Raw genomic sequence first — 24,998 nt, 5'->3', positions numbered from 1 at the left:
AGCTGAAGTGGAGATGGCTAGTTCAGGCAGTGTTGTAGCGATAGACAAGCATACAGTTCCCTACAAATTGAAAAGCGGGAAGGTAATGCACAAGGAATGTTTTAGAAGGGCTTTTGTTTGTTTCAAAGCTTGCTGGAAAGGCTTTTTGGACGGTTGCATGCCTTATTTGGCCGTGGATGCATCAACTCTTCATGGCAGGTTTAAAGGACAACTAGTTGCTGCTACTGCAGTTGATGGACATAATTGGATGTTCCCTGTTGCTTATGGGGTTTTGGAGGTTGAGTCATGATACGTCTCCAACGTATCGATAATTTCTTATGTTCCATGCCACATTATTGATGTTATCTACATGTTTTATGCACACTTTATGTCATATTCGTGCATTTTCTGGAACTAACCTATTAACAAGATGCCGAAGTGCCAGTTGCTGTTTTCTGCTGTTTTTGGTTTCAGAAATCCTAGTAACGAAATATTCTCGGAATTGGACGAAATCAACGCCGAGGGGCCTATTTTTCCACGAAGCTTCCAGAAGTCCGAAGACGAAACGAAGTGGGGCCACAGGGTGGCCAAACCCTAGGGCGGCGCGGCCCACCCCCTGGCCGCGCTGACCTATGGTGTGGGGCCCCTGTGCCCCCTCCTGACTTGCCCTTCCGCCTACTTAAAGCCTCCGTGACGAAACCCCCAGTACCGAGAGCCACGATACGGAAAACCTTACTGAGACGCCGCCGCCGATCCCATCTCGGGGGATCCAGGAGATCGCCTCCGGCACCCTGCCGGAGAGGGGATTCATCTCCCGGAGGACTCTACGCCGCCATGGTCGCCTCCGGAGTGATGTGTGAGTAGTCTACCCCTGGACTATGGGTCCATAGCAGTAGCTAGATGGTTGTCTTCTCCCCATTGTGCTATCATTGTCGGATCTTGTGAGCTGCCTAACATGATCAAGATCATCTATCTGTAATTCTATATGTTGCGTTTGTTGGGATCCGATGAATAGAGAATACTTGTTATGTTGATTATCAAAGTTATATCTATGTGTTGTTTATGATCTTGCATGCTCTCCGTTATTAGTAGATGCTCTGGCCAAGTTGATGCTAGTAACTCCAAGAGGGAGTATTTATGCTCGATAGTGGGTTCATGTCTCCGTGAATCTGGAGGGGTGACAAGAACCACTAAGGTTACGGATGTGCTGTTGCCACTAGGGATAAAACATTGGTGCTATGTTCAAGGATGTAGTCACTAGTTACATTACGCGCAATACTTAATGCAATTGTCTGTTGTTAGCAACTTAATACTGGAGGGGGTTCGGATGATAACCTGAAGGTGGACTTTTTAGGCATAGATGCATGCTGGATGGCGGTCTATGTACTTTGTCGTAATGCCCAATTAAATCTCACTATACTCATCATGATATGTATGTGCATGGTCATGCTCTCTTTATTTGTCAATTGCCCAACTGTAATTTGTTCACCCAACATGCTGTTTATCTTATGGGAGAGACACCTCTAGTGAACTGTGGACCCCGGTCCAATTCTCTTTACTGAAATACAATCTACTGCAATACTGTTCTACTGTTTTCTGCAAACAATCATCTTCCACACAATACGGTTAATCCTTTGTTACAGCAAGCCGGTGAGATTGACAACCTCACTGTTTCGTTGGGGCAAAGTACTTTGGTTGTGTTGTGCAGGTTCCACGTTGGCGCCGGAATCCCTGGTGTTGCGCCGCACTACATCTCGCCGCCATCAACCTTCAACGTGCTTCTTGACTCCTACTGGTTCGATAAACCTTGGTTTCTTACTGAGGGAAACTTGCTGCTGTACGCATCACACCTTCCACTTGGGGTTCCCAACGAGCGTGTGCTTTACGCGTCATCAAGCTAAATTTCTGGCGCCGTTGCCGGGGAGATCAAGACACGCTGCAAGGGGAGTCTCCACTTCTCAATCTCTTTACTTTGTTTTTGTCTTGCTTAGTTTTATTTACTACTTTGTTTGCTGCACTAAATCATAATACAAAAAAAAATTAGTTGCTAGTTTTACTTTATTTACTATCTTGTTTGCTATATCAAAAACACAAAAAAATTAGTTACTTGCATTTACTTTATCTAGTTTGCTTTATTTACTGTTGCTAAAATGAATACTCCTGAAAATACTAAGTTGTGTGACTTCACAACCACAAATAATAATGATTTCCTATGCACACCTATTGCTCCACCTGCTACTACAGTAGAATTCTTTGAAATTAAACCTGCTTTACTGAATCTTGTTATGAGAGAGCAATTTTCTGGTGTTAGTTCTGATGATGCTGCTGCCCATCTTAATAATTTTGTTGAACTATGTGAAATGCAAAAGTATAAGGATGTAGATGGTGATATTATTAAATTGAAATTGTTTCCTTTCTCATTAAGAGGAAGAGCTAAAGATTGGTTGCTATCTCTGCCTAAGAATAGTATTGATTCCTGGACTAAATGCAAGGATGCTTTTATTGGTAGATATTATCCCCCTGCTAAAATTATATCTTTGAGGAGTAGCATAATGAATTTTAAACAATTAGATACTGAACATGTTGCTCAAGCTTGGGAAAGAATGAAATCTCTGGTTAAAAATTGCGCAACACATGGACTGACTACTTGGATGATCATCCAAACCTTCTATGCAGGACTAAATTTTTCTTCACGGAACCTATTGGATTCAGCTGCTGGAGGTACCTTTATGTCCATCACTCTTGGTGAAGCAACAAAGCTTCTTGATAATATGATGATCAATTACTCTGAATGGCACACGGAAAGAGCTCCACAAGGTAAGAAGGTAAATTCTGTCGAAGAAACCTCTTCCTTGAGTGATAAGATTGATGCTATTATGTCTATGCTTGTGAATGATAGGACTAATATTGATCCTAATAATGTTCCATTAGCTTCATTGGTTGCACAAGAAGAACATGTTGATGTAAACTTCATTAAAAATAATAATTTCAACAACAATGCTTACCGGAACAATTCTAGTAATAACTATAGGCCATATCCTTATAATAATGGCAACGGCTATGGTAATTCTTATGGGAATTCTTACAACAATAATAGGAGTTCACCCCCTGGACTTGAAGCCATGCTTAAAGAATTTATTAGTACACAAACTGTTTTTAACAAATCTGTTGAAGAAAAGCTTGGGAAAATTGATATACTTGCTTCTACAGTCGATAGTCTTGCTGCTGATGTTGATCTTTTGAAATCGAAAGTTATGCCTAATGAAAATCATCATAATAAAATTGTTACTACAGCAAATGCCATTCAAGTTAGAATTAATGAGAATATAAGATTAATGGCTGAATTGCGTGCTAGGTGGGATAGAGAAGAAAATGAAAAACTAGCTAAAGAGAAGAATGTAGCTAAAGTTTGGACTATTACTACCACTTGTAATGCTAATGCTACACATGTTGCTGCACCTCCTACTAATACTAATAAAAGAATTGGTGTTAGCAATGTTTCCACTTCTAATGCAAAGCGCGAAAAACTGCCTGAAACTGCTAAAACTGCTGAAACTGCCTGTGATAAAGCTGCTGAAATTTTTTCCAACATTGGGGATGATGACCCCATTGCTTTAGATTATAATGGTTTTAATTTTGATGATTGCCACATCTCTGAAGTTATAAAGTTCTTGCAAAAACTTGCTAAAAGTCCCAATGCTAGTGCTATAAATTTGGCTTTCACACATCATATTACAAATGCTCTCATAAAAGCTAGAGAAGAGAAATTAGAGCGTGAAGCCTCTATTCCTAAAAAGCTAGAGGATGGTTGGGAGCCCATCATTAAGATGAAGGTTAAAGATTTTGATTGTAATGCTTTATGTGATCTTGGTTCAAGTATTTCTGTTATGCCTAAGAAAATTTATAATATGCTTGACTTACCACCGCTGAAAAATTGTTATTTGGATGTTAATCTTGCTGATCATTCTACAAAGAAACCTTTGGGTAAAGTTGATAATGTTCGTATTACCGTTAACAATAACCTTGTTCCCGTTGATTTTGTTGTCTTGGATATTGAATGCAATGCATCTTGTCCCATTATATTGGGAAGACCTTTTCTTCGAACTATTGGTGCTATTATTGATATGAAGGAAGGTAATATAAAATATCAATTTCCTCTCAAGAAAGGTATGGAACACTTCCCTAGAAAGAGAATGAAGTTACCTTTTGATTCTATTATGAGAACAAATTATGATGTTGACACTTCGTCTCTTGATAATACTTGATACACACTTTCTGCGCCTAGCTGAAAGGCGTTAAAGAAAAGCGCTTATGGGAGACAACCCATGTTTTACCTACAGTACTTTGTTTTTAATTTGTGTCTTGGAAGTTGTTTACTACTGTAGCAACCTCTCCTTATCTTAGTTTAGTGTTTTGTTGTACCAAGTTAAGCCGTTGATAGAAAAGTAAGTACTAGATTTGGATTACTGCGCAGTTCCAGATTTCTTTGCTGTCACGAATCTGGGTCTACCTCCCTGTAGGTAGCTCAGGAAATTAAGCCAATTTACGTGCATGATCCTCAGATATGTACGCAACTTTCATTCAATTTGAGCATTTTCATTTGAGCAAGTCTGGTGCCATTTTAAAATTCGTCAATACGAACTGTTCTGTTTTGACAGATTCTGCCTTTTATTTCGCATTGCCTCTTTTGCTATGATGGATGAATTTCTTTGATCCACTAATGTCCAGTAGCGTTATGCAATGTTCAGAAGTGTTAAGAATGATTGTGTCACCTCTGAATATGTTAATTTTTATTGTGCACTAACCCTCTAATGAGTTGTTTCGAGTTTGGTGTGGAGGAAGTTTTCAAGGATCAAGAGAGGAGTATGATGCAACATGATCAAGGAGAGTGAAAGCTCTAAGCTTGGGGATGCCCCGGTGGTTCACCCCTGCATATATCAAGAAGACTCAAGCGTCTAAGCTTGGGGATGCCCAAGGCATCCCCTTCTTCATCGACAACATTATCAGGTTCCTCCCCTGAAACTATATTTTTATTCCATCACATCTTATGTGCTTTTTCTTGGAGCGTCGGTTTGTTTTTGTTTTTGTTTTGTTTGAATAAAATGGATCCTAGCATTCACTTTATGGGAGAGAGACACGCTCCGCTGTAGCATATGGACAAGTATGTCCTTGGTTTCTACTCATAGTATTCATGGCGAAGTTTCTCCTTCGTTAAATTATTATATGGTTGGAATTGGAAAATGATACATGTAGTAATTGCTATAAATGTCTTGGGTAATGTGATACTTGGCAATTGTTGTGCTCATGTTTAAGCTCTTGCATCATATGCTTTGCACCCATTAATGAAGAAATACATAGAGCATGCTAAAATTTGGTTTGCATATTTGGTTTCTCTAAGGTCTAGATAATTTCTAGTATTGAGTTTGAACAACAAGGAAGACGGTGTAGAGTCTTATAATGTCTTCAATATGTCTTTTATGTGAGTTTTGCTGCACCGGTTCATCCTTGTGTTTGTTTCAAATAAGCCTTGCTAGCCTAAACCTTGTATCGAGAGGGAATACTTCTCATGCATCCAAAATACTTGAGCCAACCACTATGCCATTTGTGTCCACCATACCTACCTACTACATGGTATTTCTCCGCCATTCCAAAGTAAATTGCTTGAGTGCTACCTTTAAAATTCCATCATTCACCTTTGCAATATATAGCTCATGGGACAAATAGCTTAAAAACTATTGTGGTATTGAATATGTAATTATGCACTTTATCTCTTATTAAGTTGCTTGTTGCGCGATAACCATGTTCACTGGGGACGCCATCAACTATTCATTGTTGAATTTCATGTGAGTTGCTATACATGTTCGTCTTGTCTGAAGTAAGAGCGATCTACCACCTTATGGTTAAGCATGCATATTGTTAGAGAAGAACATTGGGCCGCTAACTAAAGCCATGATCCATGGTGGAAGTTTCAGTTTTGGACAAATATCCTCAATCTCAAAAGAAAATTATTAATTGTTGTTACATGCTTATGCATAAAAGAGGAGTCCATTATCTGTTGTCTATGTTGTCCCGGTATGGATGTCTAAGTTGAAGAATAATCAATAGCGAGAAATCCAATGCGAGCTTTCTCCTTAGACCTTTGTACAGGCGGCATAGAGGTACCCCTTTGTGACACTTGGTCAAAACATGTGCATTGTGATGATCCGGTAGTCCAAGCTAATTAGGACAAGGTGCGGGCACTATTAGTATACTATGCATGAGGCTTGCAACTTGTAAGATATAATTTACATGATACATATGCTTTATTACTACCGTTGACAAAATTGTTTCATGTTTTCAAAATCAAAGCTCTAGCACAAATATAGCAATCGATGCTTTTCCTCTATGGAGGACTATTCTTTTACTTTCAATGTTGAGTCAGTTCACCTATTTCTCTCCACCTCAAGAAGCAAACACTTGTGTGAACTGTGCATTGATTCCTACATACTTGCATATTGCACTTATTATATTACTCTATGTTGACAATATCCATGAGATATACATGTTACAAGTTGAAAGCAACCGCTGAAACTTAATCTTCTTTTGTGTTGCTTCAATGCCTTTACTTTGAATTATTGCTTTATGAGTTAACTCTTATGCAAGACTTATTGATGCTTGTCTTGAAGTGCTATTCATGAAAAGTCTTTGCTTTATGATTCACTTGTTTACTCATGTCATATACATTGTTTTGATCGCTGCATTCACTACATATGCTTTACAAATAGTATGATCAAGATTATGATGGCATGTCACTCCAGAAATTATCTGTGTTATCGTTTTACCTGCTCGGGACGAGCAGAACTAAGCTTGGGGATGCTGATACGTCTCCAACGTATCGATAATTTCTTATGTTCCATGCCATATTATTGATGTTATCTACATGTTTTATGCACACTTTATGTCATATTCGTGCATTTTATGGAACTAACCTATTAACAAGATGCCGAAGTGCCAGTTGCTGTTTTCTGCTGTTTTTGGTTTCAGAAATCCTAGTAACGAAATATTCTCGGAATTGGACGAAATCAACGCCCAGGGGCCTATTTTTCCACGAAGCTTCCAGAAGTCCGAAGACAAAACGAAGTGGGGCCACAGGGTGGCCAAACCCTAGGGCGGCGCGGCCCACCCCCTGGCCGTGCCGGCCTATGGTGTGGGGCCCCTGTGCCCCCTCCTGACTTGCCCTTCCGCCTACTTAAAGCCTCTGTGACGAAACCCCCAGTACCGAGAGCCACGATACGGAAAACCTTACTGAGACGCCGCCGCCGCCGATCCCATCTCGGGGGATCCAGGAGATCGCCTCCGGCACCCTGCCGGAGAGGGGATTCATCTCCCGGAGGACTCTACGCCGCCATGGTCGCCTCCGGAGTGATGTGTGAGTAGTCTACCCCTGGACTATGGGTCCATAGCAGTAGCTAGATGGTTGTCTTCTCCCCATTGTGCTATCATTGTCGGATCTTGTGAGCTGCCTAACATGATCAAGATCATCTATCTGTAATTCTATATGTTGCGTTTGTTGGGATCCGATGAATAGAGAATACTTGTTATGTTGATTATCAAAGTTATATCTATGTGTTGTTTATGATCTTGCATGCTCTCCGTTATTAGTAGATGCTCTGGCCAAGTTGATGCTAGTAACTCCAAGAGGGAGTATTTATGCTCGATAGTGGGTTCATGTCTCCGTGAATCTGGAGGGGTGACAAGAACCACTAAGGTTACGGATGTCTTTGTTGCCACTAGGGATAAAACATTGGTGCTATGTTCAAGGATGTAGTCACTAGTTACATTACGCGCAATACTTAATGCAATTGTCTGTTGTTAGCAACTTAATTTGGAGGGTTCGGATGATAACCTGAAGGTGGACATTTTAGGCATAGATGCATGCTGGATGGCGGTCTATGTACTTTGTCGTAATGCCCAATTAAATCTCACTATACTCATCATGATATGTATGTGCATGGTCATGCTCTCTTTATTTGTCAATTGCCCAACTGTAATTTGTTCACCCAACATGCTGTTTATCTTATGGGAGAGACACCTCTAGTGAACTGTGGACCCCGGTCCAATTCTCTTTACTGAAATACAATCTACTGCAATACTGTTCTACTGTTTTCTGCAAACAATCATCTTCCACACAATACGGTTAATCCTTTGTTACAGCAAGCTGGTGAGATTGACAACCTCACTGTTTCGTTGGGGCAAAGTACTTTGGTTGTGTTGTGCAGGTTCCACGTTGGCGCCGGAATCCCTGGTGTTGCGCCGCACTACATCTCGCCGCCATCAACCTTCAACGTGCTTCTTGACTCCTACTGGTTCGATAAACCTTGGTTTCTTACTGAGGGAAACTTGCTGCTGTACGCATCACACCTTCCACTTGGGGTTCCCAACGAGCGTGTGCTTTACGCGTCATCAAGTCACAGGAAAGTTGGACTTGGTTTCTGCAGAATTTGCGCGACCTTATAGGTCATCCACCAGGACTTGTTATCCACACAGACGCTTGCAAAGGTTTGGAGACTGCGGTAGAAGCAGTATTCCCTGGAGTGGAGCATAGGGAATGTATGCAACACTTGGTACAGAATTTTACAAAGAAATTCAAGGGTAAAGTTTTTACTGACAACCTATGGCCAGCTTCATACACATGCAGCTCTAGGAAGCATCTGTTTCATTTGGATGTGTTGTATAAATAAAAACCTGGGGTGAAGGAGTACTTGGATGAACATCATGGTAGGGTGTGGTCAAGAAGCCAATTCAATGAAATTTGCAAGGTAGACTATGTAACAAGTAACCTTGCAGAGAGTTTCAATTCAAAGGTCAAGTCATTGAAAGGGCTTATGCTGTGGCAAATATTTGATAAGATTAGGCAGATGATCATGATAAAGATCGATCTGCGTCAAAGAATTGCATCCACAAATTATGTTGGCCATCTCATGCTCCCATCTTTGATTAAGTCTTTGCATGACAGGGCAAAACAATTGAGGATGCAATGCGTCAGAAAAGGAATGGAGGCTGAGGTAACCTACACTGACAGTAAAAACATGCAGTGGAGGTATCCAGTGAGTTTGGTTGACAGGACATGCCATTGTAGGGGATGGCAGATCCGTGGGATACCCTGCATACACGCATTGTTTTTCATGAGTGTTATAGGGGGTGAAGATGGTGAAGTTGATCAGTATGTGTCAGAGTATTTCTCTGTTGCCAAATTTAGGGCTGCATATGCTATGACTGTTCCTACCTTGTTGGGAAAAGACCAATGGATGAAAGTCGATCCAGGCTTCAAAGTGTACTCTCCAGTATTGACTAGACCGGCAGGTAGGCCGAGGAAGAATAGGATCAGAGCTAGTGCAGAGGGTGGTGCACCGATTCGAAAACGTAAGTGCAAACGTTGTGGAATCCCTGGACACATTGCTAGGCTTTGTAAAAATGCAGTTGACCCAGCTTTTGGAATGGAAGATCAAGAGGGAGCAGCAAATGCAGAGGAGAATGAAACAGCAATTCAACTTGAGATTGAAGCAGCAGTTCAACATGAGGAGATTGAAGCAGCAAATGCAGAGGAGATTGCAGCAGCAATTGAACATGAGGAGATTAAACCGATGGATCGAGAGCAAAGGGAACAGATGGATGTAGAGCTGCTTGAACCGATGGATCGAGAGCAGAGGGAACAGATGGATGTAGAATGGCTTCAACCGATGAGTCTAGAGGAGAGGGAACAGTATAGTCGAGAATGCCTCGAAAGTAGTAAGGCCATGATAGATGCTAACTTCGAAGAGTACATGGCAGAAGAAAAAGCACAAGCTTTGCAGAAGAAGAAGAACAAGAAAGAGGGCAAAAGGAAGGTAGACACCGGTAATATCCCTGGTAGGGTTACCCAGAGTAAGGTGGTGGCCCCGGCGAGTCACACCAGGAGCAAGAGAAAGATTTTATTCTGAACAACTAATTTGAATTTGTATGAACAATTTGTATTGGGGTTCCCTTTGTATTGGCGATCCCTTTGTGTTGAACAATTTGTATTGGGGTTCCCTTTTTATTGAGGATGCCTTTATGTTGAACAATTTGTATTGGGGTTCCCTTTGTATTGAGGATGCCTTTGTGTTGAACAATTTGAATTTCTATGAACAATTTGAATTTGTATGAACAATTTGTATTGGGGTTTCCTTTGTATTGAGGATCCCTTTGTGTTGAACAATTTGTATTGGGGTTCCCCTTGTGTTGGGGATGCCTTTGTGTTGAACAATTTGAATTTGTATGAACAATTTGTATTGGGGATGCCTTTGTGTTCAACAATTTGAATTTGTATGAACAATTTGTATGCCACATTTAAGCCACATTTATCATTTTCTCTAGGGTTTAGGGTTTTAGGGTTTTAGGGTTTTAGGGTTCAATTCAAAATAATTCAAAACATGGTGGAACCTTCCCATGGAGCCTTGTTATGTTACCTACAACCTAGAGAAATAATAATGGAAAATGAAATATAGAGATATGAAGTTTTTATGCCAAAAGCTTCAAAACCACTTCCTAGTCCATGAGCTACTAGATATGAAGATGCAGGGCTTTCTGCTCAATACACCTCCCAAATACCCACTATGCTTACAAACTTTGTCCAAATGAGTCCAAATTCGTCACACTTGTGTATCTTTGAATTGCAAACAATATCTACTCGGCCAAAATGTAATATATTGTTCAAATAACACAATTTTACAATTTTTATGCCAAAAGCTTCAATTTCCCTTAGTCCGTTTATTATTTGGGTGCCCCTGTTTTACTTAGTGTTACTCAGTTTTCCCCCTCCGGACCCACTTGTTTTACTCAGTCCTACTCAGTTTTGCCCTTCCGATAAACATTTCCTCACTTTCCCCCCTCTTAGTTCTACTCAGTTTTCCTAACTTGTACTCACTGGCTGATCTCTGATTGGTCGAGATGTATGTCACACGGATCTTGGTTGGTTGAAAGCTCAACGAACGCTTGCACCGTTCGATCATTTATGATCGGACGGCCTGTATATCTCTCTCTACCACGATGGACGCATACGGAGACAAGAGCAGAGCACATACCTACCAACCCTGGCAGTCGCATATTCCAGCCGCATCTTCCTCTCTCGTATTTCCTCTCTTACTCCGGCGGTCGCAGCGGTGCGGATCTAACCGTGCATGCGGCGGCGTGCGGCGGCGCGGATCTAACCATGCGTGCGGTGGCGTGCGGCGGCGCGGATCTAACCGTGCGTGCGGCGGCGTGCGGCGGCGCGGATCTAACCGTGCGTGCGGTGGCGTGCGGCGGCGCGGATCTAACCGTGCGTGCGCCGTGGTTCTAAGAGTGCCGGTGAGGATCTAACCGTCAGAAATAGTTGAAATGTCTCTCTCTGTCTCACTTTCGTTTCTCTTCTCAGATCTGTTGAATGATGAAGAACACCAAGACGGCGGCCGTGCCGACAGTGGTCATCGATGCCACGAACATTGAAGCCATCGCCTACAACATCGCTTCGATGGCGCAGACCCAGCCTTCAATGTCGGAGCCTGTTGATGTCTGATGCGTGCAGTTAACACACGTCCGTTGGGAACCCCAAGAGGAAGGTGTGATGCAGACAGTAGCAAGTTTTCCCTCAGAAAGAAACCAAGGTTTATCGAACCAGTAGGAGCCAAGAAGCACGTTGAAGGTTGTTGGTGACGGGATGTAGTGCGGCGCAACACCAGGGATTCCGGCGCCAACGTGGAACCTGCACAACAAAACCAAAGTACTTTGCCCCAACGAAATAGTGAGGTTGTCAATCTCACCGGCTTGCTGTAACAAAGGATTAGATGTATAGTGTGGATGATGATTGTTTGCAGAAAATAGTAAAACAAGTATTGCAGTAGATTGTATTTAATGTAAAAGAATGGGACCGGGGTCCACAGTTCACTAGAGGTGTCTCTCCCATAAGATAAATAGCATGTTGGGTGAACAAATTACAGTAGGGCAATTGACAAATAAAGAGGGCATGACAATGCACATACATGATATGATAAGTATTGTGAGATTTAATTGGGCATTACGACAAAGTACATAGACCGCTATCCAGCATGCATCTATCCCTAAAAAGTCCACCTTCAGGTTATCATCCGAACCCCTTCCGGTATTAAGTTGCAAACAACAGACAATTGCATTAAGTATGGTGCGTAATGTAATCAATAACTACATCCTCGGACATAGCATCAATGTTTTATCCCTAGTGGCAACAGCACATCCACAACCTTAGAACTTTCTGTCACTGTCCCAGATTTAATGGAGGCATGAACCCACTATCGATCATAAATACTCCCTCTTGGAGTTAAGAGTAAAAACTTGGCCAGAGCCTCTACTAATAACGGAGAGCATGCAAGATCATAAACAACACATAGGTAATAGATTGATAATCAACATAACATAGTATTCTCTATCCATCGGATCCCGACAAACACAACATATAGCATTACAGATAGATGATCTTGATCATGTTAGGCAGCTCACAAGATCCAACAATGAAGCACATAAGGAGAAGACGACCATCTAGCTACTGCTATGGACCCATAGTCCAGGGGTGAACTACTCACTCATCACTCCGGAGGCGACCATGGCGGTGAAGAGTCCTCCGGGAGATGATTCCCCTCTCCGGCAGGGTGCCGGAGGCGATCTCCTGAATCCCCCGAGATGGGATTGGCGGCGGCGGCGTCTCTGGAAGGTTTTCCGTATCGTGACTCTCGGTACTGGGGGTTTCGCGATGGAGGCTTTAAGTAGGCGGAAGGGCAGGTCAAGAGGCGACGCGAGGGGCCCACACAACAGGGCCGCGCGGCCAGGAGGTGGGCCGCGCCGCCCTGGCGTGTCGCCGCCTCGTCGCCTCACTTCATTTCCCTTTCGGTCTTCTGGAAGCTTCGTGGCAAAATAGGACCCTGGGCGTTGATTTCGTCCAATTCCGAGAATATTTCCTTTGTAGGATTTCTGAAACCAAAAACAGCAGAAAACAAAGAATCGGCTCTTCGGCATCTTGTTAATAGGTTAGTGCCGGAAAATGCATAAATATGACATAAAGTATGCATAAAACATGTAGATATCATCAATAATGTGGCATGGAACATAAGAAATTATCGATACGTCGGAGACGTATCAGCATCCCCAAGCTTAGTTCCTGCTCGTCCCGAGCAGGTAAACGATAACAAAGATAATTTCTGGAGTGACATGCCATCATAACCTTGATCATACTATTGTAAGCATATGTAATGAATGCAGCGATCAAAACAATGGTAATGACATGAGTAAACAACTGAATCATAAAGCAAAGACTTTTCATGAATAGTACTTCAAGACAAGCATCAATAAGTCTTGCATAAGAGTTAACTCATAAAGCAATAAATCAAAGTAAAGGTACTGAAGCAACACAAAGGAAGATTAAGTTTCAGCGGTTGCTTTCAACTTATAACATGTATATCTCATGGATATTGTCAATGTAAAGTAATATAACAAGTGCAATATGCAAGTATGTAGGAATCAATGCACAGTTCACACAAGTGTTTGCTTCTTGAGGTGGAGAGAGATAGGTGAACTGACTCAACATAAAAGTAAAAGAAAGGTCCTTCAAAGAGGAAAGCATTGATTGCTATATTTGTGCTAGAGCTTTTATTTTGAAAACATGAAACAATTTTGTCAACGGTAGTAATAAAGCATATGTATCATGTAAATTATATCTTACAAGTTGCAAGCCTCATGCATAGTGTACTAATAGTGCCCGCACCTTGTCCTAATTAGCTTGGGTTAACACTGATTATCATTGCATAACATATGTTTCAACCAAGTGTCACAAAGGGGTACCTCTATGCCGCCTGTACAAGGGTCTAAGGAGAAAGTTCGCATTGGATTTCTCGCTTTTGATCATTCTTCAACTTAGACACCCATACCGGGACAACATAGACAACAGATAATGGACTCCTCTTTTAATGCTTAAGCATTCAACAACCCTTAATATTCTCATAAGAGATTGAGGTTTTATGTCCAAACTGAAACTTCCACCATGATTCATGGCTTTAGTTAGCGGCCCAATGTTCTTCTCTAACAGTATGCATACTCAAACCATTTGATTGTGAAAACCGCCCTTACTTCAGACAAGACGGACATGCATAGCAACTCACATGATATTCAACAAAGAGTTGATGGCGTCCCCAGAAAACATGGTTATCGCACAACAAGCAACTTAATAAGAGATAAAGTGCATAAGTACATATTCAATACCACAATAGTTTTTAAGGCTATTTTGTCCCATGAGCTATATATTGCAAAGGAGAATGATGGAAATTTAAAGGTAGCACTCAAGCAATTTACTTTGGAATGGCGGAGAAATACCATGTAGTAGGTAGGTATGGTGGACACAATTGGCATAGTGGTTGGCTCAAGGATTTTGGATGCATGAGAAGTATTCCCTCTCGATACAAGGTTTAGGCTAGCAAGGTTATTTGAAACAAACACAAGGATGAACCGGTGCAGCAAAACTCACATAAAAGACATATTGTAAACATTATAAGACTCTACACCGTCTTCCTTGTTGTTCAAAACTCAATACTAGAAATTATCTAGACTTTAGAGAGACCAAATATGCAAACCAAATTTTAGCAAGCTCTATGTATTTCTTCATTAATGGGTGCAAAGTGTATGATGCAAGAGCTTAAACATGAGAACAACAATTGCCAAGTATCAAATTATTCAAGACATTTTTAGAATTACTACATGTAGCATTTCCCGATTCCAACCATATAACAATTTAACGAAGAAGATTCAACCTTCGCCATGAATACTATGAGTAAAGCCTAAGGACATATTTGTCCATATGCAACAGCGGAGCGTGTCTCTCTCCCACACAATGAATGCTAGGATCCATTTTATTCAAACAAAAACAAAAACAAAAACAAACCGACGCTCCAAGCAAAGCACATAAGATGTGATGGAATAAAAATATAGTTTCAGGGGAGGAACCTGATAATGTTGTCGATGAAGAAGGGGATGCCTTGGGCATCCCCAAGCTTAGACGCTTGAGTCTTCTTAAAATATGCAGGGGTGAACCACCGGGGCATCCCCAAGCTTAGAGCTTTCACTCTTCTTGATCATATTGCATCATTTCCCTCTCTTGATCCTTGGAAACTTCCTCCACACCAAACTTCAAGCAAACTCATTAGAGGGTTAGTGCACAATCAAAAATTCACATGTTCAGAGGTGACATAATCATTCTTAACACTTCTGGACATTTCACAAAGCTACTAGACATTAATGGATCAAAGAAATTTATCCAACATAGCAAAAGAGGCAATGCGAAATAAAAGGCAGAATCTGTCAAAATAGAACAGTTCGTAAAGACGAATTTTAAAGTGGCACCAGACTTGCTCAGATGAAAATGCCCAAATTGAATGAAAGTTGCGTACATATCTGAGGATCACTCACGTAAATTGGCATAATTTTATGAGTTACCTACAGAGAATTAGGCCCAGATTCGTGACAGCAAAGAAATCTGTTTCTGCGCAGTAATCCAAATCTAGTATGAACCTTACTATCAACGACTTTACTTGGCACAACAATGCACAAAACTAAGATAAGGAGAGGTTGCTACAGTGGTAAACAACTTCCAAGACTCAAATATAAAATAAAGTACTTTAGTAAAAATATGGGTTATCTCCCATAAGCGCTTTTCTTTAACGCCTTTCAGCTAGGCGCAGAAAGTGTATATCAAGTGTTATCAAGAGATGAAGCATCGACATCATAATTTGTTCTAATAATAGAATCATAAGGTAACTTCATTCTTTTTCTAGGGAAGTGTTCCATACCTTTTTTGAGAGGAAATTGATATTTAATATTACCTTCCTTCATATCAATGATAGCTCCAACAGTTCGAAGAAAAGGTCTTCCCAATATAATGGGACAAGATGCATTGCATTCAATATCCAAGACAACAAAATCAACGGGGACAAGGTTATTGTTAACGGTAATGCGAACATTATCAACTCTCCCCAAAGGTTTCTTTTTAGAAAGATCAACAAGATTAACATCCAAATAACAATTCTTCAATGGTGGTAAGTCAAGCATATCATAAATTTTCTTAGGCATAACAGAAATACTTGCACCAAGATCACATAAAGCGTTACAATCAAAGTCATTGACCTTCATCTTAATGATGGGCTCCCAACCATCTTCTAACTTTCTAGGAATAGATGTTTCAAGTTTTAGTTTCTCCTCTCTTGCTTTGATGAGGGCATTTGTAATATGTTTTGTAAAGGCCAAATTTATAGCACTAGCATTGGGACTTTTAGCAAGCTTTTGTAAGAACTTTATAACTTCAGAGATGTGGCAATCATCAAAGTCTAAACCATTATGATCTACAGCAATGGGATCATTGTCCCCAATGTTGGAAAAAATTTCAGCAGTTTTATCACAGGCAGTTTCAGCAGTTTTAGCAGTTTCCGGCAGTTTTGCAGGCTTTGCACTAGAAGTAGAAACATTACCAACACCAATTCTTTCACCATTATTAGTAGGAGGTGCAACAACATGTGGAGCATTAACATTACTAGTGGTGGTAATAGTCCAAACTTTAGCTACATTATTCTTTTTAGCAAGTTTTTCATTTTCTTCTCTTTCCCACCTAGCATGCAATTCAGCCATTAATCTTATATTCTCATTAATTCTAACTTGAATGGCATTTGCTGTAGTAACAATTTTATTTTCAATATCCTTGTTAGGCATAACTTTCAATTTTAAAAGATCAACATCAGAGGCAAGTCTATCAACCTTAGAAGCAAGAATATCAATTTTATTAAGCTTTTCCTCAACAGATTTGTTAAAAGCAGTTTGTGTACTAATAAATTCTTTAAGCATAGCTTCAAGTCCAGGGGGTGTGTTCCTATTATTGTTGTAAGAATTCCCATAAGAATTACCACAACATGTTTGGTGCTAGAGTATGAGAGAGTTTAATCCCCACTTATCCTCAGTTTTCCCCACTTTTCCCCTAAATTTTAGTGTAATTTTTTCAATCCCCAATACTCTACCCCTACCTAGTGGATTGGGGATGGGGTTTGTGGGGATTGGGATTCACTCAATACTCTAGAGTATTATCCCCACTAATTCTCACAAAAACACTAGTACCAAACAAGCCCTTACGCGTGATTTCGATTATAAGTAGCTGAATCCCGCTCCCCATCCGGCACCACTCCCTCTCCCGCCATCCAACCTAGGTTTCTCCCTCCCTCCCTCCCGCCATCCAAACTTCTTCTCCATTTCCGCAGACCAGCTCCACGTCCGATCCATGGAGACGGACGGGCTCGATGACTTCTACAAGCACCACCACTTCAAGCCTTCCAAGGAGGAGGCCGTCACCTACTTCCTGCCGCGCCTCCTCGCCGGCACGCCGCTGCCGCACGGCGCCGACAGCCTCATCCGCCACGCCGACGTCTACGCCTGCGAGCCCAGGGACCTCGCCGCCCAGTTCGCGCCCGTGCCTAACGCCGCCAGCACCGGCGACCGCTTCTTCTTCACGACCTGCAGGCGCAAGAGCGGGAACGACGCCCGGGTCGTGCGCCGCGCCGGGGCCGGCACCTGGGCCGTCCAGACCACCGAGGACGTCTACCACGAGGGGGCCAAGGTCGGCGAGGCCAAGCACCTTTCCTTCAAGAAGGGAAAGACCACCACCGGCTGGGTCATGAAGGAGTACCGCTGCCTGCGTCCGGAGGCCGTCGTCGCTGGTGGGGAGATGGTGCTCTGCAAGATCCATCTCGCTCAGCACGCGCCCGCCGCCGCCCGCCAAGAATCCGACGCGTACAAGCTGCTTCCTCAAGAACCAGCGCAGCCTGCACCCGCGCAGCTATCGCACAAGAGGTCAGCGCATGCTGCCGCCGCCGCCGATCCGCCCTGCTCCAAGAAGATGAGGATGGCAGCCTCCGCCCCGGAGCCTGCCGCGAGTGTGCACGTACCAGCAACTGTGGAGATGGAGTTCGAGGATTGTCCACTGTGGTTCACGTCCGCCGCGCCCGTTTCATCGCCGGCTGCGTCCATGGAGATGCCCCACGCGGCTGAAGCTGACGGCGACACGGGCCGATTTTCTAGCACCATGGAAGAGCTTCTCGGGCCACAGCAACAACAGGAGAAAACTCTCCCCGTGGCCGTGGAAGATGAGGACTTCGACTGGGACTCACTAGACAGGGAATCAGAAGTGCACCTGCTGCTCAAGCCTTGGGATGATGATGATGGCTGGGAATCAGCGGCACAAGCGGAGCAAACTCCCCCGATCGAGGCTGAGAAGAACAACATCCAACAGGTCGACACACACCAGCCTGCGCCATCAGCTAGCTGGGAGCTTCCAGAGGACCTGCGAAACCTCTTGGCTCATCACGACGACCAAGAAGCACTGCTCTACATGGGGTGCAGCTACAACACCGTAGCGGCGGCCTGCCTTCACGCCCCATCGCTTCAGGGATTCTTCTCGTTTGGAGCTGTCAATTAGATCCGAATTCTTAGCAAAGTGTAATGTGTTCAGGGATTCTTCTCGTTTGGAGCTGTCAATTAGATCCGAATTCTTAGCAAAGTGTAATGTGTTCGACCTTAGTACATTAACTTGTCTTGTATGGTCGTCACTTACAGCTGTAGTTCGCCCATTCAAACTAAATTGTTGATGTTGTTCTCTTACCTGATCTTATCAATGTTCTGAAATTTCTGTCCATGTCCACTGTGTTTTTTTGTGATCCTAATTGAGCATTCATGATGCAACCCGCAAATAATAAAAATAAAAGAACAGCATGCGTGATGCAGTTCTCGATTTGATTCACAAGTCCAAGCCCTTTACAATGGAGCTGCCCAATTGTGCAACCTGACGAAAATAGGACTGGAAAAAATTCAACAATTCAGCAATGTGTTACAACTAAACACGTTGCAGGAGAACATCAGGGCAACATGAATAATCTTTAGTCTTTTGTTTCCTTCTCTCCGCAACTCTTGATTTCACCATCTGCTGGTACAAAGTTTGGATCTGAGGGAGTAGCTACTACCATCTATAGCTGTTTCCTCCTACTTTATCTTCTCCATTCACCACCACTTTTTCTCTGGCTGCGGCGGCTGGAACGGTAGGACCGGCGGGAGGATCGGCGTTCGGCGCTCGAGGTACAAGCGGCTGCGAGGTGGAAAGGGCGGTTCCTCCTTCACCGCTGGCTCTTTTTTCGGACGGAGGGGCGCCGGTGCCGAGGACGAGGACCTAGCCCCATCGCGGATGCTGATTCCTCCACTCCGTCTCGGCGTAGGGTAGGGCGCCGATCATTGTTGGCCGTATAAAGAACAAGAGGAATAATAGATTGTGTCGTGCCTCTAGCAACAGGCGTCTGATGTATTTATATACAGCTCATAGAGCTAGGGTTTAAATTCGGTTATGACACAACTCAACAAACTAACAACCATGAGTTATCTATCTATCTCAATCTATCGACTAGATCAGCTATACAGGTTAGGATCGTATCTTCAGTAAAAAAAATTGAACAGGGAAGGCCCCGAAGGGCCAAGAAGCTCCATTAAACGGTGGGCACAATTACAAACAAGACCTTGGCTTTAGAAGTAATAGCACAGGAGTCCTGGAAAGTTACAAGAAGGACCTCAGAAATAAAATTAAAGAAGCAATCAAGTCCTTCTTCTCCACTGCATCGCTGATTCAAACTCAGACTACGGTCGCTGGCGACGACGCCGGGGACTACGCCACTTAGTTTGTCGCCAGGATGGATCCCCGAGCTGAGCTTGCAGATCTTCCACCACAGCCCTAAGGCGTGGAGGAAGTTGATACTCCCCGGAGCAGAAACTGCCGAGGTACAGCGAGGCCCCCTTGGCCAAAGAAAGCGGCGGCGGAAGTCGCCGGCGCTTGGGATCCATCGCAGACCGATCTTCATGGCATCCCAGTTCTGTTGTGGCTCTGATTCCTGCATCTCCTCTCCGCTAGATCTCCCCTCGCCACCACAGCCGTCCAGAGGAAGAAGAGAGGAGGGATGCAACAAATCAGAGGTTAGAACAACCCGCCTCCTTGCCGGTTCGGGCGAACGTGAACCGCAGCACCACCTCCCCTCGCCTCCATGGTCGGCCGGAGAGGGTGTTGCAGCTCGGTACGCCGTCACCGGAACAACCGCTGCTGTGCAAGCCCAGCTCCCCCCGCCACCTCGGCCGGCCAGAGAGGAGAACACATCAGAACCAGTCTGTACCTGCAAGAGAAAGCTTGCAGCGATTTTATTCGACCGTGTAGTGGTCTCCGCCGCCGATCCCAGCTCCGGCCAGTGGAGCTGAACCAAGGCGAGGAAGAACCCTAGCCTCCAGATCTCGCCGAACCAATCCGGAGCTGCACCTAAACTAAACCAACTACTGGCAACTTGCCAAGACCTAACCCTAATATCTACAGAGAGAAGCCCGGCGCCTCCCCTCCGCATCCCTAGGCCGGCATCGCCGGCGAGGTCAGCTTCGGTTTGGCCCGGGGAGGAGAGGTTCTCCCTCAGGTACTGTAGCGGGGTGAGAGAAGAGAAGGGAGGGAATGAGAGGCGCTAAAGTGCAATACCTCCACTGATATCGTATCTTCAGCCTAACCTTTTAACAGTCCCCCTCAATCCAAACATGTACTAGCTAAGCACAACTCAAATTTCAGTCGATCAAAAGACATTTCTATTTAGTGCCTTTGTAAATATGTCAGCTAGCTGATCTCGGGACGAAATGAAGTGAACCTTCAGTGCTCCTGCAGAAATCTTCTCCCGTACAAAATGGAAGTCAATCTCTATATGTTTCGTTCTCACATGAAACATAGGGTTTGCTGTAAGAAATGTGGCTCCAAGATTGTCACACCACAACTGGGTGCTCGAGACTGAAACACTCCCATTTCCCTTAGAACAGACTGCAACCATGTGACTTCAGCCGCCCCATTTGCTATCTCCTTGTACTCCGCTTCTGTACTTGAGCGACTAACTGTCGGTTGTTTTCGTGAGCTCCATGACACCAGATTTGGTCCATAAAACACTGCATAGCCACCGGTTGAGCGACGATCATTCGGGCAACCTGCCCAGTCCGCATCTGTATAAACACTGAGCTCTGTGGACGATGATCTCTGAATTTGCAACCCAAGATTAATTGTACCCTTAACATACCACAGTATCCATTTTACAGCTGATCAATGCACATCTGTTGGAGTGGCAAGGAATTCACACACTCGGTTTACTTAGAATGTGATATCTGGTCGAGTTAAACACAAATACTATAAAGCTCCCACTGTACTTCTATAACTGAAGGCCATGTCATCCGTGAGCAAAACTCCTGCAGATTTGTTGAGCTTCCCTGAAGATGACATTGGTGTTGCTATGTCTTTGCAATTATGCATATTAACTCGACGCAGTAGATCAGCTGCATATTTCATCTGAGTTAGTGCAATGCCATTGTGAGTATCTGTCACTTCTACTCCAAGAAAATAGGACAGTTTTCCCAGATCCTTTACTGCAAATGACTCACATAATTTCTTCATCAAAACACTTACAGCTTGCTTGCACGATCCGGTGATGATGATATCGTCCACGTGGACCCGCATATAGATAATCACTCTTGTATCAATGAACACAAATAGAGAGGCATCTGCCTTGGACTGAACAAACCCAGAGACTGAAGTTTTGAGCTCAACTTGGAGTACCACACCCGTGGTGACTGCTTCAACCCATACAAGGACTTTTGAAGACGGCAGACACGGTTTGGAAAATTCTGATCAACATACCCTGGCGGCTGACACATATACACCTCCTCCTGAATATCGCCATGAAGAAATGCATTCTGCACATCAACCTACTGCAACACCCATCCCCTGGACACGACGATAGACAAGATCATTCTGACAGTGGTAGGTTTGACAACCGGAGAGAAGAAAGTATTAGTATAGTCAATTCCATGGCGTTGGGTAAATCCCTTAAACACGAGTCGCGCCTTGTATCGATCAATGGAGCCGTCAGGTTTCTGTTTCAGTTTAAATACCCATTTGCAGCCAACAATGTGTCGACCGGGTGGAGGATCAACCAGTATCCAAGTATGATTCAGTGAGAGTGCCCGATACTCGTCATCCATAGCCGCCTTCCAAACAGGTTCAGCAAGAGCATCCACGTGAGACGTGGGTTCAGCAGCGAACGCCCTCTTCTTGGGGTCATAACGGATGATACCATCGAAGAGGCGAACAGGTTGGTGCGGACGGCGAGCAGGTAGATTGGGCGCATGATCATGTGTGGACGGCGAGGAGCTGCTAAGGGAGATGCATCCATTTGAATCGAGGCTAGAGACAACTGCGAAGATGCCGGCCCATCATCGTTGTGGGCCTGACCATGGGCCGTCGGTTACGGTGTGCGGGGCGGAGATTCAGCTCCGGCAGGGCCGTCAGGAGTTGCACCAGGGTGTGTGACCACCGGGCGATCGACGTGCAGGGGTGCATGCAGGCCATGCAGGGACGGATCGACGTGAGTGGCACCTGAAAATCACAAGGAGCAGAACGATCAGTAGCACTTGCCGTATCTGTACATATGGGTTCATCTGTATCCGGTTCAGAGAGGAGGAGAGCATCCTCAGTAGGTCGTGGATTGGACGAAAGAGTGTCACGGGCGAATGGATACAGGTTTTCGTCGAAGACAACGTCTCGGGACACATAAATGCGTCATGTGGACCGATCAAGGCACCTAAAACCTCGGTGATTAGGGTTGTATACGAGGAACACACACAAGCGTGAGCGAAAGCTCAGTTTATGATTATTATATGGTCGGAGGTTGGGCCAGCATGCGCACCCGAAGACACGAAGAAAGCCATAGTCGACTTCCTTTTTGAACAGTTTGGTGACAGGTGTAGAGTTTTGGATGGTGCAACTTGGCATGCGATTAATGAGATAGCAAGCGGTGAGGATAGCATCATCCCAAAACCTTAGAGGTGCGGATGCTTGAGCTAGCAAAGCTAAGGTTGTATCTACTAGGTGACGATGTTTGTGTTCGATAGCCCCATTTTGCTGGTGTGTTTGTGGACATGAGATGCGATGGGTAATGCTCGTGTTTGTGAAATAGGTAAGTAGTTTTTGGTATTCCCCTCCCCAATCTGATTGGACAGAGATAATTTTCGTTCCAAGGGAAAGCTCAACTTGTTTCTGGAACTGATAGAATACATGCTCAACATCGGATTTGTGTTTTAGCAAATACACGCATGTAAATTTACTGAAATCATCAAGGAAGCTAACATAATAACTGAACCCGCCAACTGATTTAATTGCTGGACCCCATACATCCGTATGAACGAGTTCTAAAGGGAAACGAGATACACGACTAGAATCTGGAAAAGGCAGTTGGTGAAGTTTGGCTTGCTCACATGCGTCACATACATGCGGCACTACATCTTTATTTGGTGAAAACCCTAATTTATTGGCTTGGAGGATGGCATGAACTATTGGAGATGCCGGGTGTCCGAGTCGGCGATGCCACAGTTCCCTGGACGGTGCAGTGGTATGGACTTGCGGAAGACGTGGTGCTTGGCGATGATGGAGTGGAGGAATTGGGTACAGGCCACCTTACGATCTACTTTGGAGCAGGGTTTTCCTCCTGGTGAGGTCCTTGATAGAAAAAGATTCATGATGAAGCTCAATAAAGCAATTATTATTTTGTAAGCTTACCGGTGGATAGCAGATTTTTACTAATGTGAGGAGCATGTAAGACATTGGATAATCGAAGTGGGCGAGATGAACCGGATAAACTAGATTTCCCAATACATACTATAGGAATATGCGTACCATTGGCAACTTGAATCTGCTCGTTGCCCTTGTAGGTTTCGTGGGTGTGGAGGCGCTCCATGTCGTTCGTCATATGGTTGGTGGCACCCGAGTCCATGTACCAATTGGCATCGGCAGTGTAGTTGTCGCTGGTGTTGGAGAAGTGAGTCGCCCTGTTCGATGTCTCCGGCTGGATCGCGTGGTTGAACCGTGACTAACACAGGAGGGCGTCGTGGACGTAGACACCACAAATCTGGCAAGTTGATTTTCCACCGCGTCCGCGACCTCTGCCCTGGGCGTTGCCATCGCGCCTAGAGCCGTTGCCCCGGCCTCCGCCATGGCCTCCTCCATAGTAGCCACCACCGCCGTAGCCGCCACCATTGTAGCCGCCATAGCGGCCTCCACCGTTGCCGCGGCCTTTGTCGCCACGGCCACGGCCACGCCCGCCTCCGCCTTTCTGGAATGGTTGGAAGCCTCCACGCCCGCCACCGCGTGAGGTGTTGTTGGCGGAGTGCTAGAACGGTGTGTCGTGGTGACTGCCCGAAGTACGGCCACCGGTGCGGGCCTCGTACATCGCGAGATGCCCATACAGATCAGCAAGCGTGAAGTCCTCGTTAGCCGCGACCACGCTCATCGAGGTAGTGAAGTTCTAGTGGTCCTCGCCTAGCCTAGCTAGGATGTAGGAGACAACTTCGTCGTCGCTGAGGGGGTCGCCGATCATCGCCATCGTGTCGGAGATGTTCTTTGTGTGCTAGTAGTAGGCGGACATGGAGGTGTCCCTTTTCTGAGTTGCACGATCCGCGCCTTGGACCTGGAGGCAAAGGTCCGATCCAGAGCCTCCCAGACCTGCGCCGACGTCTTCAACAGCTAGACGTGGCCAAGGACGGCGGGCGTGAGGGAGGTGAGCAGCCCGCTCAGGACTTGCTGATCCTGCTTGCGCCAGGCAGCATACTCAGGATTGTCGACTTGGTTCGAGCTGCCGGCCGCGGCAGGGATACATGTTGGCAGCGCAGCGTTGGATCCGTCGACAAAGCCGAACAGATCATTGCCGTGGAGAGCCGGCAGGGCCTGTGCCTTCCAGAGCAGGTAATTATCCTGATCCAACTTGATGGAGATGGCGGCGCTCAGGCGTGGACGCGATGTTGATCGAAACCGTGGCGGCGAGGAGTTCGGAGCCATGGTTGTTTAGGAGTGTTGGCTCTGATACCATATAAAAGAACAAGAGGAA

This window comes from Lolium perenne, chromosome 4, assembly GCF_019359855.2.
Source record: "Lolium perenne isolate Kyuss_39 chromosome 4, Kyuss_2.0, whole genome shotgun sequence".
Taxonomy (NCBI): Eukaryota; Viridiplantae; Streptophyta; class Magnoliopsida; order Poales; family Poaceae; genus Lolium; species Lolium perenne.
This window is presented reverse-complemented; position numbering follows the sequence as displayed.